The sequence below is a fragment of the Gymnoscopelus microlampas genome (assembly GCF_963454915.1).
Source record: "Gymnoscopelus microlampas genome assembly, chromosome: 12".
Taxonomy (NCBI): domain Eukaryota; kingdom Metazoa; phylum Chordata; class Actinopteri; order Myctophiformes; family Myctophidae; genus Gymnoscopelus; species Gymnoscopelus microlampas.
In genome coordinates, this window is record NC_139949.1 from 7,687,252 (window position 1) to 7,701,554 (window position 14,303).

The 14,303-nt window shown below is 40.4% G+C and overlaps 1 long non-coding RNA gene across 1 annotated transcript; it reads right to left on the bottom strand.

The window, feature by feature from the left end:
- Positions 1-1,818: 1,818 nt before the first annotated feature.
- Positions 1,819-5,956, bottom strand: LOC311057547. The gene is made up of 3 exons (XR_014601969.1): positions 5,920-5,956; positions 2,170-2,241; positions 1,819-1,858 (listed from the first exon to the last, which is right to left on the bottom strand). It is a non-coding gene; the product is annotated as an uncharacterized lncRNA (long non-coding RNA).
- Positions 5,957-14,303: the final 8,347 nt, after the last annotated feature.

Below are 14,303 nucleotides of genomic sequence, written 5' to 3' on the forward strand. Positions count from 1 at the left end.
GTTGGAATAGAGAGGAAAGAAGCACAGAACATACTGTGTCTCATTAATAGAAATATAAAAACTGTATAAACTTTCTTTAGCAGAGAGAGAGAGAGAGAGAGAGAGAGAGAGAGAGAGAGAGAGAGAGAGAGAGAAAGAGACAGAGAGAGCTCCCCCTACTGGAAAAAATGCATCTATAATTACCCACGATCAACCTGGGTCTCTAGATTGGGAAATGGCCCAACTCAATAAAGTTACCTTTTGTCTTAAATACACATGAATCCAACATATTAGGAGAAAAGATAATGTAAACAAGCAAACAAAAAAACATGAATTTACACAGCGCTGATGATAGTTGCTGTCAAACACGTCTATGAAGCTAACTATGAAATAGAAATCTATGAAAAAGTTTAATCTGCAACATCATTTTATACAATATGTAGTGGGGGCTGCTTCAACTCTCTCTCGCTCTCTCTCAGCTTCAGCTTTCTTAGTTGCCGGGCTGATAAAAGCCTACACCAGTGTACAAACAGAATCCATTTGTACAGTTACACATGGACAAATAAACAATGAGGATTTCCACTGTGTATAGGCAGACACATTATCCTCATCAGCAAGACACAGGTTTTCATCTGCATGTATGAACACTCACTGACACGCGCGCTCTCTCTCTCTCTCTCTCTCTCTCTCTCTCTCTCTCTCTCTCTCTCTCTCTCTCTCTCTCTCTCTCTCTCTCTCTCTCTCTCTCTCTCTCTCTCAGCTAAGGGGTCCTTGGCCTGAAAAAAAGAACATTGAAGAACCCTGTTCTAGATTTATTATAATCTTGTAAAAATATCAGAAGAAATACAATAAACAGATGTCAGTGCTTTTGAATTATGTGTTTATTGACACTATGAATATGAGCTTAATGGTACGTAGCAGTGTTACATAGAATAGACCAGAACACCACTCAAGGTGCTGTGGTTGCCTGTGTCATCATAGAGCCTGTAGCCAGAAGGTATACTCATGTAAATTGTGTCTCCCTGTTCCAGCTCTATGATCATTCCGTTAGAAACAGATTCCATGTCTCCATGATTATTGTAACCCCGGTTATGTAGGATTCTCTGGCCATTTTTATACATCTCAATATGCAAAATTTCTGATGATCTGGCCCAGACAGCTGCACTGAATGTGAAGTGATAAACTCCTTTCAATGGTGCAGTGAAGATACCTGGAAACACAGTTGAAGATGTATTTGTGTTACTGTATTAAAAAAAAGTGTGAAAACATGTGAACGTGTCTGATAGGCTGATAGATATCATTGCTGTCAGGCAGAAACCTTGTATCTCCATATTTCATATATAGATTTTCATAAATCTATTTACACTTCTTCGTATGACAGTTCAAATGTAAGAAAAATAACAGATATACAAGCTCACAACGCATTGCATCATGCGTTGTGAGCTTGCAGATTTTCTTTTTTGCAAAACAGAGATGCCAGGTTGAAAGTGTGTGTGTGTGTGTTTGTTTGTGTGTTTGGGTGCGTGCGTGCGTGCGTGCGTGCGTGCGTGCGTTTTTATATATCAACCAATGAAAAGTATTAACAAGAGCAATATGACAGAAATAATAACTACATTGGAGCACAGGTTATTTTTCCTATTTTCTTAAAAGTCATGTTTTTGGACATACGAGATTTCCACCTGACAGCGTGTGTAAGTTGTGTAATAATGCGTTGGTGAGTTCATTACTGTGTAAAGTTCATTAACATGACTTAATCACCACCTACCTGTAGATGGATTGTATGCGTTGCCGACGTTAGTGAAGACTCTCTTATAGACCGCAGTGGTAGGACCATAACTGGTTTCACCCAAACTAGCAGAGAAGGCCACCTTTGGTTGGTCTGTCAACAAAAGAAAAGGAAAAACTGTTTATAATACAAAAGCATCAGATTTTCCTAACCACTTAAGCCCTATACAGTATACTTCATCGCATGACAAATACCAAAGGTATTAGATGTACAAGCTCACAACATGTGGTTGCAGTGCGATACATGAACTTGTAGATCTGCTATTTTTGTTATTGAAAAAATAAGTGGTTGAGCTAATACACCAATCAAATGTATTAAATGTGTTTTCAATGTGTATCTGGGGAATATAATTCTTAACAACCTCTAATCTTAATTGTTTGTACATTTTTGATAAACATACTTACTCCACAATTCCTGCACTTGGTTTTCACTGGCAGTGAGCCTGGTTTCTATGGTGGACAGCTGAGCAAGCTGGGCTGAAATCAACACAACATTAAATCAATCATAAAACATCATGCATGGTTGATTTGAGGAGGTAAGCTTCCCTATGTGGATTATAAGGATAAAATATACAGTAATGTACAAGGCTAACCCCTCGTGAGGACTGATAATAATAATAAATAATAATAATAAACTTTATTTGTATAGCACCTTTCATGACATGAAATGCAGCGCAAAGTGCTTTACAGAGCAAGAATACAGTTACAGTTACAACCAATTTAACAATAAAGCAAACAAAAAATAAAATAAAATAAAAGCAAAAGCATAAAACATTAAAATAGGCAATACAGTGAGGACTTAAAAATCAACCAAAGAGTCAGCTAAAAGCAAGAGTGAAGAAATAGGTCTTGAGCTGTGCTTTAAAGCTATCGACAGAGGCTGCCTGTTTTAGGTGTAATGGGAGTTTATTCCACACTGTTGGTCCGTAAAAGCAGAATGCTGCTTCACCGTATTTTTTATATGTCATTTTAGGCACCTCGAGTAGGTCAGCACTTGAAGACCTGAGGGTCCGGTTTGGAACATGTCTCTCTAGGCAGTCATAGAGGTAGGAAGGTGCCAGACCATTTAGAGCTTTATAAACTATTAAAAGAATTTTAAAGTCAATCCTAAAAACAACCGGGAGCCAGTGTAGTGAAGCTAGAACTGGAGTGATATGTTCTCTCATTCTAGTTACGGGGACAGAGCTCTGCTCTGTACACGTATTGTTATTGGCAGTATTCTGTCACTTCTTCTTCTTCTTCTTCTTCTTCTTCTTCTGCCACTTTTCGCAGTTCTGGCTGAACCGCGCTGTCGCTTTTTACGAAACTCGGCCATATGGTAGATGGTCATGAAAAACGATCAAAAAATAATTCTCACAATCTTTCGTCCAAAGGTGGCGCTATAGCACTCAATTGAAAATGCATACTTTGACCAGGTACAACTCATGCCCTGTTTGACCTACAGCCATGAAACTTGGATACACATATGCGTCTCCTCATGCTGAACAACTTTCACCCTCTGACTTTTGACCTCTGACCTTTAGATCTCCCACCATTTTGAATTATATGAAAAACAGTCATTGGCTCCTAACTTCTGCATTTTTTCACTTATGGAAAATCCGTTGGAAATTTTTGTAGGCAGTGGTCCAAGGTTCAAGTGCTAAACGTTTCGTGCAGATTGCTCAAAAATCCCAGGAGGAGATAGATTTTAACTATTACAGTTTAAAGAAAATTATTCATCTGTGCCTAAAACATACATGCAGACTCACATTTCTTTGAAACTTTGCAGAAATGTACAGGGTCATTCCAAATATCACTGAAACCAATCTTACTCCAATTGGCCAAAAGGGGGCGCTATAGCAATTTTTTGAAAAGGCAGACTTTAAACAGGCATAAGTCATGCCTCGTTTGGCCGAAAGTCGTGAAACTTGCTTACACATGTGCCTTGACTCATGAGGAACACACGTATCGATTTGACCATTAAGCTCCGCCCTTAGATTTTCCGCAATTTTGAGCAGTTTGAAAAATACTTGTTTTTGCCAGTTCTGGCTTAACCGTGCATACGCTTTTTACGAAACTCGGCCATATGGTAGATGCTCATGAAAAACTACCAAGAAATAATTCTCACACTCATTCGTCAAAGGGTGGCGCTATAGCACTCAATTGAAAGTGCCAACTTTGAACAGGTACAACTCATGCCCTGTTTGACCTACAACCATGAAACTTTGATACACACATGCGTCTCTTCATGCCCGACAACTTTCGTGGTCTGACTTTTGACCTCTGACCTTTAGATCTCCCACCATTTTGAATTATATGAAAAACAGTCATTGGCTCCTAACTTCTGCATTTTTTCACTTATCGAAAATCCGTTGGAAATTTTTGTAGGCAGAGGTCCAAAGTTCAAGTGGTAAACGTTTCGTGCAGATTGCTCAAAAATCCCAGGAGGAGATAGATTTTAACTATTACAGTTTTATGAAAATTATTCATCTGTGCCTAAAACATACATGCAGACTCACATTTCTTTGAAACTTTGCAGAAATGTACAGGGTCATTCCAAATATCACTGAAACCAATCTTACTCCAATTGGCCAAAAGGGGGCGCTATAGCAATTTTTTGAAAATGCAGACTTTAAACAGGCATAAGTCATGCCTTGTTTGGCCGAAAGTCGTGAAACTTGCTTACACATGTGCCTTGACTCATGAGGAACACACGTATCGATTTGACCATTAAGCTCCGCCCTTAGATTGTCCGCAATTTTGAGCAGTTTGAAAAACACTTAAACCCAGGATTTTTCAGCTATTTGCGTGAAACTGTATCATCTGTGTGATCTCCTTTTTCACAGTTACTTGTCTGTTGGGCCAATGGCGTCTCCCTTAAATGAATGCCTCACAATCTCAAGGTCGCCAGTTCAAGCCTCACTTGATGTAGACTTAATTTAAGTTGAATTGCAAACAACATGACTGTATCAATGAATACATGTGCAAATGGTAAAGATAACCTGAAATGCTTATTTGAGAGTATGTTTTTTACGTATGACATACTTCATTCTGAAAATAGCTGATCTACAATCTCACAACTTTTCATGGTTTGTGAGCTTGTAGATCGGCTACTTTCATTAGTTTTGGTTCTGAGGAGATGTACAATTTCTTCATTGGTAAATGGCTTGTGAACGAGTGATCTTAGTGTTAGTGAAACAGGGGCTTGGTTCATGAAAGAAGGCAAGAGTTTATGATCTTCAACAGACAATATCAGCCTGGACAAAGCTATAGCACTATAGGTAGTGTTGCAGCCTATTAGTCTGAAGGTTGAGAGTTCGAATCCTGTTAATGGCAGTAGGTTGAGATGTCCAATCAAACCATTATGTTTCCATCTCTCTCTCTCATCAATCTATTGTTTCCATGTCACTCTCTCTCTCTTCAATCTATTCCGTTTCCATGTCTCTCTCTCTCTTTATTCACTGGCCCCGTATTATCGCTGCTTGCAGCTATATTTTTAGTTAAAATTCTGGCTGCCGCATTTTGAACAAGTTGTAATCTGTCAGTTGTTTTCTTAGGCAGGCCAGAGTAGAGTGCATTGCAGTAATCAAGCCGAGAGAAAACAAAAGCGTGGATCAGCGTTTTTGCGTCGTCTAACGACAGATAGTCTCTAATTCGCGCAATATTTCTAAGATGAAAGAAAGCAATCTTGGTGACATGATTAATGTGTGCATTAAAATTCAATTCAGAGTCGATAATAACCCCCAGGTTCTTTACTGTGGTGTTACTTTCTACAGCCAGGTTACCAAGTCTACTTATTATTGATTCTCTCTGCTCACTGGAGCCAATTATGAGAATTTCTGTTTTATCCTCATTTAGCTTAAGAAAGTTCTCACTCATCCAGCATTTTATACTGGACAGACAGGTCAACAATGGGTCTAGAGCGCAGGGGTCGTCTGGAGCTACCGAAAGATAACGCATCTTTAAAAAATTATAAAGGTTCACGTTAACAGGACCATACAAACCATCAAATTTGAATATGGCAAAAAGTTAATCTCAGTAAGTAACAACTATGTACTTGAATCTGTAGAGTACAAAGTATATAAGAGGTGTTTTAGTGTTGAGTAATTAACATAACTTAACACTTAAGTCATATTCGAACTCTCTCTCCTGCCTGCATCTTCCTCTTCTATTCACCTTCACTTTGTTTCTTCAAGGCCTCCACATTGTTCTCAGCCTGGTCTGTAGCACTTGGACCTGGCCTTCAGTGGAACCCAGCCTGGCCTGGAAGACTTGAACCTGGTCGTCAGTGGTATTCAGCCTGGCTAGTAGGACTTGGACTTTGTCGTCAGTGGAACTCAGCCTGGTCTGGAGGGAATGGACCTGGTCGTCAGTGGAACCCAGCTTGGCCTGGAGGACTTGGACGTTGTCGTCAGTGGAACCCAGCCTGGCCTGGAGGACTTGAATGTGGGTCTCACTGCTACTCAGTCTGGACTGAAGGTCTGTGCGCTCCTTCTCACCGGCACTTAATTTGGCAGCCATTTCTGAAGAAAATTACAGCGAAACTATTAGATATTTTAAACACACATCAGCCTGTGCCTTCATAACTTATTTTCTCCATTTCTAAGTCACATTTTGCACAAGCATGTAGCGTCTTAATCAGTGGTGTAAAGTAACTGAGTACAATTTTGAGGTATTTTTTACTTTACTAGAGTATTTCCAATTGTCTATACTTTTACTTCTACTCCACTATATCTCTGAGGCAAGTATTGTACTTTTACTCCACTACAATTATTTGAAGACTTTAGTTACTAGTTACTTTGCACATTTAAATTATTACATTATAGAACATTCATTAACCACTTCAGCCCTATTTTATACCTACTGTAGGCTTTTTGAAAATAGTCGATCTACGTGCTATGCGACACGTTGTGAGCTTGTAGATCTGCTATTTTCAAACATTTTAGTACTTTTACTTTTGATACTTTAAGTGCATTTTGATACCAATACTTTTTTACTTTTACTCAAGTACATTTTTAATTCCGGACTTTTACTTGTAACAGAATACTTTTGCAGTATTGATACTTTTACTTATAGGACGACTTCACCCATTTTCAACCTGTCTTCATATAATAGGTCCTCGCTAATGCTCATGATAAAACGGTACCCTTTTTTTCTATTCTGTCTGTGTCTCAGAGGAGGACTGTGTGTAGTAGGCATGAGTGTGTAAATTTCAATATCGGTGGCATTATTAATAACCAAAAATGTAGTGTGAGGACTTCTTAATATCTTAAGGATAATCAAACTAATAACTATACATTTGGAATTATGAGTATTTAAAATTAAGAGTCAAAATTTAACGAGGCACCATGAAAATCAACTTATGACTAAACACAAGCTTAATTTGTATTTAACCTTAACTTTAAACCACCAATAAAATAATGAAAGATTATAAAATAATCACTTATTATTTTATTTCAATAAATCTACAAGATCTGAAGGGGAAAACGTTCTTGTCTCGGCAGAGCCTTCTTAAGATGTGTGTCAACATATGTCAAGGTTCTATAAGGAATAATAATTCAACTTGAGCAATGACCAAACTAGATTTGATATTAAAAATATATGAATTTATTCAATCAAACCTAAGCTAGGCATGCAACATTTAATAAAAATGGAAAATCTCAACATTAAATATAATCAAGGTTTTAACTGGATTCAGATGGAGGCTAAACCTAACTTAAAATCCTGTAAGAAAACAACAGTTAAATTAAATAAGAATGATATGCCATGAGCAGCTGAATTGATCTTATTTAAGAGTTGTTCCTGTGTTTACCACCAGAGCCGGCGCGCCCTATTAGGCAGAGTAGGCAGTTGCCTAGGGCGCCACTAGGGGGGGGGGCGCAAAAAAAAAAAAAAAACTTTTTTTTTTTTTTTTTTTTCCAGAATCTAGGTGGCGCTGTGGCAGAAAACGGTGGCGGTGCGGGGGGGTGGGGGGGGCGCCAGGAAAAATATTGCCTAGGGCGCCAAATTACCTAGCACCGGCACTGAATTACCGCACATCACAGTTGTCATGTGATGTGTCCGATGTCCAGTGATGAACGTTGTCGGTTTGTGACGACGTGGTGGAATTCACGCTGGTTTTAGGGTGAAAACGTGAAGTTGTAGTTGTAGATCCGTCCTATTGTCTCAGTCTCCACCCAAGCCCAAGCTTGGACTTGAGGAGCCTGTGTATGGCAGAATGCTGCCCATGTGCTGTACCTATGGTCAGGCAAGAACACAGTCGTCGTAGCGTTGAGCAGGGGCGTTTGCGTCTGGCTTGTGGGAGAATCAGGCCTTCCAGTCACGGAGGTGCGGTGTGAAGAGCTTCCTATCCATCAGCCATGGAGGGCATCTTTTTCTTCGCGGTCCCTTGCTTCCTCGCAAAGAGGGGTTAGGTCCCCCGAAGTTTTCAAAGTAAAGAGGGGGGTTACACACAGCGCTTATATACGTTGCGATGAGGTAACATGAGGCTGTTGCAACACACATGTTCTTCCGAAATACATATGTTGTTGTTTTGAGGCAAAGACTTGTCCAGAAGTTGTGTCCTTCTTGGGAAGATGAAGTCATGCACTCGTGCATTGCTCATGGCTTAAATTACACATATTCTGCAAATGTCGTGTTTATTTTATTTACACAGTTATTACAAACCATTGAATCCAGTGTAGTAAACTACGATGAATATGGTGCAAATAGTATATGTCATAATTACAATCACAATCATGATTAATGAATTGGAATGATTACATGAATGAAACATTCAAACATTATGACATGAGTGGTGACATGAATGGTTACTTGTCAATAAGTCAGAGTGTTATCTGTGGGATGATAACATAATCCAATAAAGGGAAACAGTATTATAATCCAAGAATCCTTATTCATTCAGGATTCTGAGTCTGTAGGGTTCCAGTGAGTCTGCTTTGGAGACAAACATCTGAAAATACGATGGACCAAGTTTCGCAAACCTTCAAAGCGAGTTCTCAATCATTCTTAAAAGTCAAACCTTGCGTTAGTGAAATAAGATGCAAACTTCCATTTGCATCCACGGTCCAGGTCCTGTGGAACATTCCTAAGGGTCAATAGGTCAGTTTGTGCAGCCACGGGTCCTATGACATTGAGACTGAGCCATCAGTGTCAGACAGTTAGAAATACTTGCTGTGTCCATTTGTTCATTCGATATTGTAAGTGTGGAAACTGTATAAACAGTAATTGTGCTGTTATATCGACCGATAGTTACTACATGTGGACAGTTCAGAATCCTGCCTACCAGTGACATCATCGATGGGGAATCTAAGCTAATAGAAACTGCAGGCTTTCTATTCCTGGAAAGTTGCAATGCAATAATAGAAGCCATTGTTCTCGCGTTAATACAAATCTAAATAAAAAAATTGAAATCTTGTTTGAAAAAAAAAATCTGCCTAACGATGATGTCACTGGTAGACGGATTTCTGGACTGTCCACAGCCCTCCTATGAGACAAGTAGAAAAAATGGTACAATTTTATCATGAGTATTAGCGAGGACCAATTATATGAAGATAGGTTGAAAATGAGTGAAGTCGTCCTTTAAGTAAAACATTTGAGTAGTTTTTCCACCACTGGTCTTAACCATCCTAACCTTCATTTTCTTTTGCCATTCCGTCCATCTCAAGTCTGGTGATGGTCAGCTCCACCCGGAGATCACTCACTATGTCGCTCTGCTCCATGGCCTCTTCTTCGCTGACTTCCACCCTGGCCTCCATGATCCTCAGCCTGTCGCTCAGCTCTTTCAACTCAGCCAAGATGTCATCGGGCGCCGAGAGGGTGCCTGGCAGTGGTGTAAAGTAACTACTGTAAGTACATTTACTCTGTACTGTACTTAAGTACAATTTTTAGGTACTTTTACTTTACTGGAGTATTTACAATTGTCTTTAATTTACTTCTACTCCACTACGTCTCAAAGGCAAATATTGTACTTTTAGTCCACTACAATTATTTGAAAACTTTAGTTGCTAGTTACTTTGCAGATATAAATTATTTCATTATAAAACATACATTAACCACTTTAGCCCTATGTTATACCTTGTGAGCTTGTAGATCTGCTATTTTCAAACATTTTAGTACTTTTACTTTTGGTACTTTAAGTCAATTTTGATGCCAATACTTTTGTACTTTTACTTTTACTTTAATTCTGGACTTTTACTTGTAACGGAGTCTTTGTATATTGCAGTATAGGTACTTTTACTTAAGTAAAGAATTTTAGTACCTTTTCCACCACTGGTGCGTCGTTCATCATGGCTCGCTCTCTCACTGACCGGTCCGTTCTCTCCCTGAGCCCCAGCCTCGGAGAGACAGAAGAGTAAAACAAGCAAAGCCCCACACGCCTTCATTCTGGAACAGAGTGACTGAATATGAGGTGCAGCCATGCATCTTTTATACTCTCCCAGCTCATAGACTAACATTGGGCACGTCGTTGTGCCCAGTGGAAAGTTAATCTATAAACTGGATACTAAATAAAGTCAAGGACCACCTGAGAGCTCCAACATGTGGCAAAATGATAAGACAACGCGGCAAGGACGACCAGGCTCTGAAAGAAGAGCGGCTGTGAAGATGTTTAATGTAATCAGCTGTTGTTATCGAAATAAACGCTCTGCTGTGTTCCTCGCTGAGTTTAGAGTCTGCCAGATAATGGAAACGATCACTTCAAGAAATAGATATTTCTTCAATAGACATAAACCTCCAATGTTTTCTGTTCATGCACATTGTCTTAAGGTGTTCATGACCAGATCAGCATTTATTATTACTACTAATCTAAGCACAAAGAAAGTCAAAAAGGTGTGTGTGTGTGTGTGTAGGTGTGTGTGTGTAGGCCTACACGAACAAATTGTGAGGACCATTTCCCTGGTCATTACTAGAGAATAGTTTGATTTTATGGATGAAATGTATTTTTTGAGTGACGCAGTCTGAGCTTGTAGATCTGCCATTTTCTAAGAATTACACAGGCTTTACGTTCAGGTTTTGAGGTTCGTGTCCCCACAAGTATAGTAATAAAAAGTGTGTGTGTGTGTGTGTGTGTGTGTGTGTGTGTGTGTGTGTGTGTGTGTGTGTGTGTGTGTGTGTGTGTGTGTGTGTGTGTGTGTGTGTGTGTGTGTGTGTGTGTGTTCCATGCGGTTTTCCAGCAGTGGCCTATATTTACCTGACTGACACCTTGTCTACAACACACACACACACACACACACACACACACACACACACACACACACACACACACACACACACACACACACACACACACACACACACACACACACACACACTACACACCTGGAAGATGCTTATAGAATTAGAAGTTATTCATTGTACTGTCCATATTTCATAAATCATCACTTCTCTCCATATTATGAATTGTATTATTTATTTTATTATTTATTATTAATACGGTTCATTAAAATATCCTCACAGTCAAATGGAAATCAATTATTTATTTTTCCAATATATCTAATGTAGTTACAAGCTCTTGTAAAAATGTTTGGTTCTTTATTTATGACACACACACAAACCTATTTTGGGAAGGTCATTGTAGGTGAACAAGTTTTCAAAAAAACTGTAAAAGCAGTGAAAAAAGACAATCTACAAGCTCACAACGCGTCACAACCATAGACTGTAAAAAAGAATGGACAAAGCCACTCCCCTGCTTTCTACAGAACGAAAATGAAGCCGATAGTTCCGGAACATGCATTCCTCCATCGTTAATATATACAGTTGGCCACGCCGGAACTCAAACGCTATTGGTTGAGACCAGACACGTGACCAGCGAACCGGAAAACACCCCCAAAAATGCTATTGGTTGGGTAGCTTGTCAATCAAGAGCGGGGGCGGGGAATGAATGCTATTGGTTGTGTAGGTTGTCAATCAAATCATCCCGCCCCTCCTGGAGCATAGCCTACTTTATCGTCAATTTTAGAATAAATGGGACCATAATTTAGCAAAACGCATATCATGATGATTGAAAGGAGACAGTTGTTCCTCTCTCTCTTTCTCTCTCTCTCTCTCTCTCTCTCTCTCTCTCTCCCCCTCTCTCTCTCCCTCCCTCTCTCTCTCTCTCTCTCTCTCTCTCTCTCTCTCTCTCTCTCTCTCTCCTCTCTGCCTTTGCGTGTGTGTGTGTGTGTGTGTGTGTGTGAGAGGCCCGTCTGTCTGTCTGTCTGTCTGTCTGTCTGTCTGTCTGTCTGTCTGTCTGTCTGTCTGTCTGTCTGTCTGTCTCTATGTCTCTCTCTATGTCTCTCTCTCTCAGATGGACAGATGGTGTGATCAAACACCATCAAACATTTACAACCTCACAGCCACCACAACACTCACACACACACACACACACACGCACGCACGCACGCGTGTGTGTGCGCGCGCACACACACACACACACACACACACACGCGCGCGCGCGCGCGCGCGAATACACACAGTGCACTGATCACCATATTAGGCTACTGGTTCTCAAACCCTATTCTTAAGGACCCCCAAAATGATATAGGCCTACGTTTTTGGCCACGGACCCCCATCTCAAATATGCTGTGCCAGGGACCACCAGAAGCAAAGATTTATCTTAAAAATGTTCACTTAAAAAAAAGATTCTGGACACAAATGTTCTACAGTAGATTAAAAAAAATAAACCCCTAGGAACCTGTTTTTTTCAACTCTGAGACCCCAATCTACACAGTACACTGTGAAATCCTTAGTGTTCATTTAACTCTTGAGAGTGGAACCGAATGGACCCTTAACTTCGCATATCTCGAGAATCCTCCGACCGATTGACTTCAAACTCGGCTTGCATATTATCGCCGAGCACCCTTTGAGTGCCGTGCCATGTCCCAACGAAGTTGGTTGGACAGGCGGTTCAACGGGTACTGCCAAAAAGTACTCAACCCCAGTACTTGAGGCAGAGTATAAATACCCCTGGTTAAATATTACTAAAATATGTGCTTGAGTTAAAGTAATGGAGTATAGTGCATGCTTTTTAAAATACTTAGATTATACTTCTGATTATACTTAATCAGAAGTACAAATGTACAGACACTGAGAGCTGATGTGGATAAATCTACACTCTGTCAGTAGCAGAGACTAAAGACAAGGCTGTGGGAAGTAGGGGTGCTGAGGGTGCTGCATCACCCTCTGGTGGATAGTATAAGACCTGCACGTTCATAACTCTAAATTAAATTTTAAAAATAAAAGTGTTTAATTAAAACTTTGCTGTTGTTAAAGTGCATATCTCTGCTCTCCGGCAGCCACCAGCTAACTTCAAAATGTTCATTTTTCAGGAAATTGGAGTTAGGAGGTTTTGTTCATCATTGATAAGAAAGAACAGCTGAATGGACCTCCAAGCTCACAATGAGGTTGGAGGTCAAAAGGGGGTGGTCGCGATGCGACGCCTTGTGAGCTTGTAGATCTGCTATTTTCAAACATTTTAGTACTTTTACTTTTGAAGAGCATATATATGACGAGGGAAAGTGCTCTCCATTGGGAATGGTAACTAGACCTGATGTGTTAAATCCAGTGGTGGAAAAAGTACTTACATTTTTTACTTAAGTAAAAGTATCAATACGACAATGTAGAACTACTCTGTTACCAGTAATATATATTCCTCCCCGGATATTTTTTTACATTGCAGTATTAATACTTTTACTTAAATAAAAAAACGTGAGTACTTTTTCCACCACTGCAAACAACATCCTCAGGTATACTATTTTCGAGGTAAGTGACAGCTGCATGAAGTGTTGTGGACATTGCGTCCTCAGTCGATCAGTTCTAACAGTATGCAGGTTGCTGCTTGTCCATGCAGGCCTGGCAGCAGACTGTCTTCTTTTTTTTTTATTAGCTTCTCATAGCATTTACTCACTATAGATGTGAGAGCCACAGGGCGCCAATCATTTATGCTCGATAACTGAACACGCACGCACACGTGCACGTGCACGCACACACACGCAATCACCTCAGACCCCCAGCTGCTGTCGTATTGTAATATATTATCCCTCTTTACCCAAAGGAGTCATGAAATCAGCTTGCATTTGTGACATGCACACACACACCCACACAAACACACACACACACACACACACACACACACACACACACACACACACACACACACACACACACACACACACACACACACACACACACACACACACACAGCACACACAGGTTTCACGCGTCTCCTTCAAACACTCCCTGCCCAGTGGAGGACCTCTTTGGTTTAATTAGCACAGTGTCCCCCAGGGAGCGCACAACAGGACACAATATGCACACCCACACACACACACACACACACACACACACACACACACACACACACACACACACACACACACACACACACACACAGGGTCTCAGGTTGTTCCCTCTAAAGGAGTGAGGAGAGATGCATGGTGGTCAGAGGACGGCCATGTTGGACCCACGGCCACGTATTTGTTTTCCTCTGGTTGTGTGAAGGAACACCCAGAAACCCCACTGAGAAGCACATAGCACACACACCCTGCTGTCTAGCACAGGGGTTTTCAACCGGTGGTCCGCGG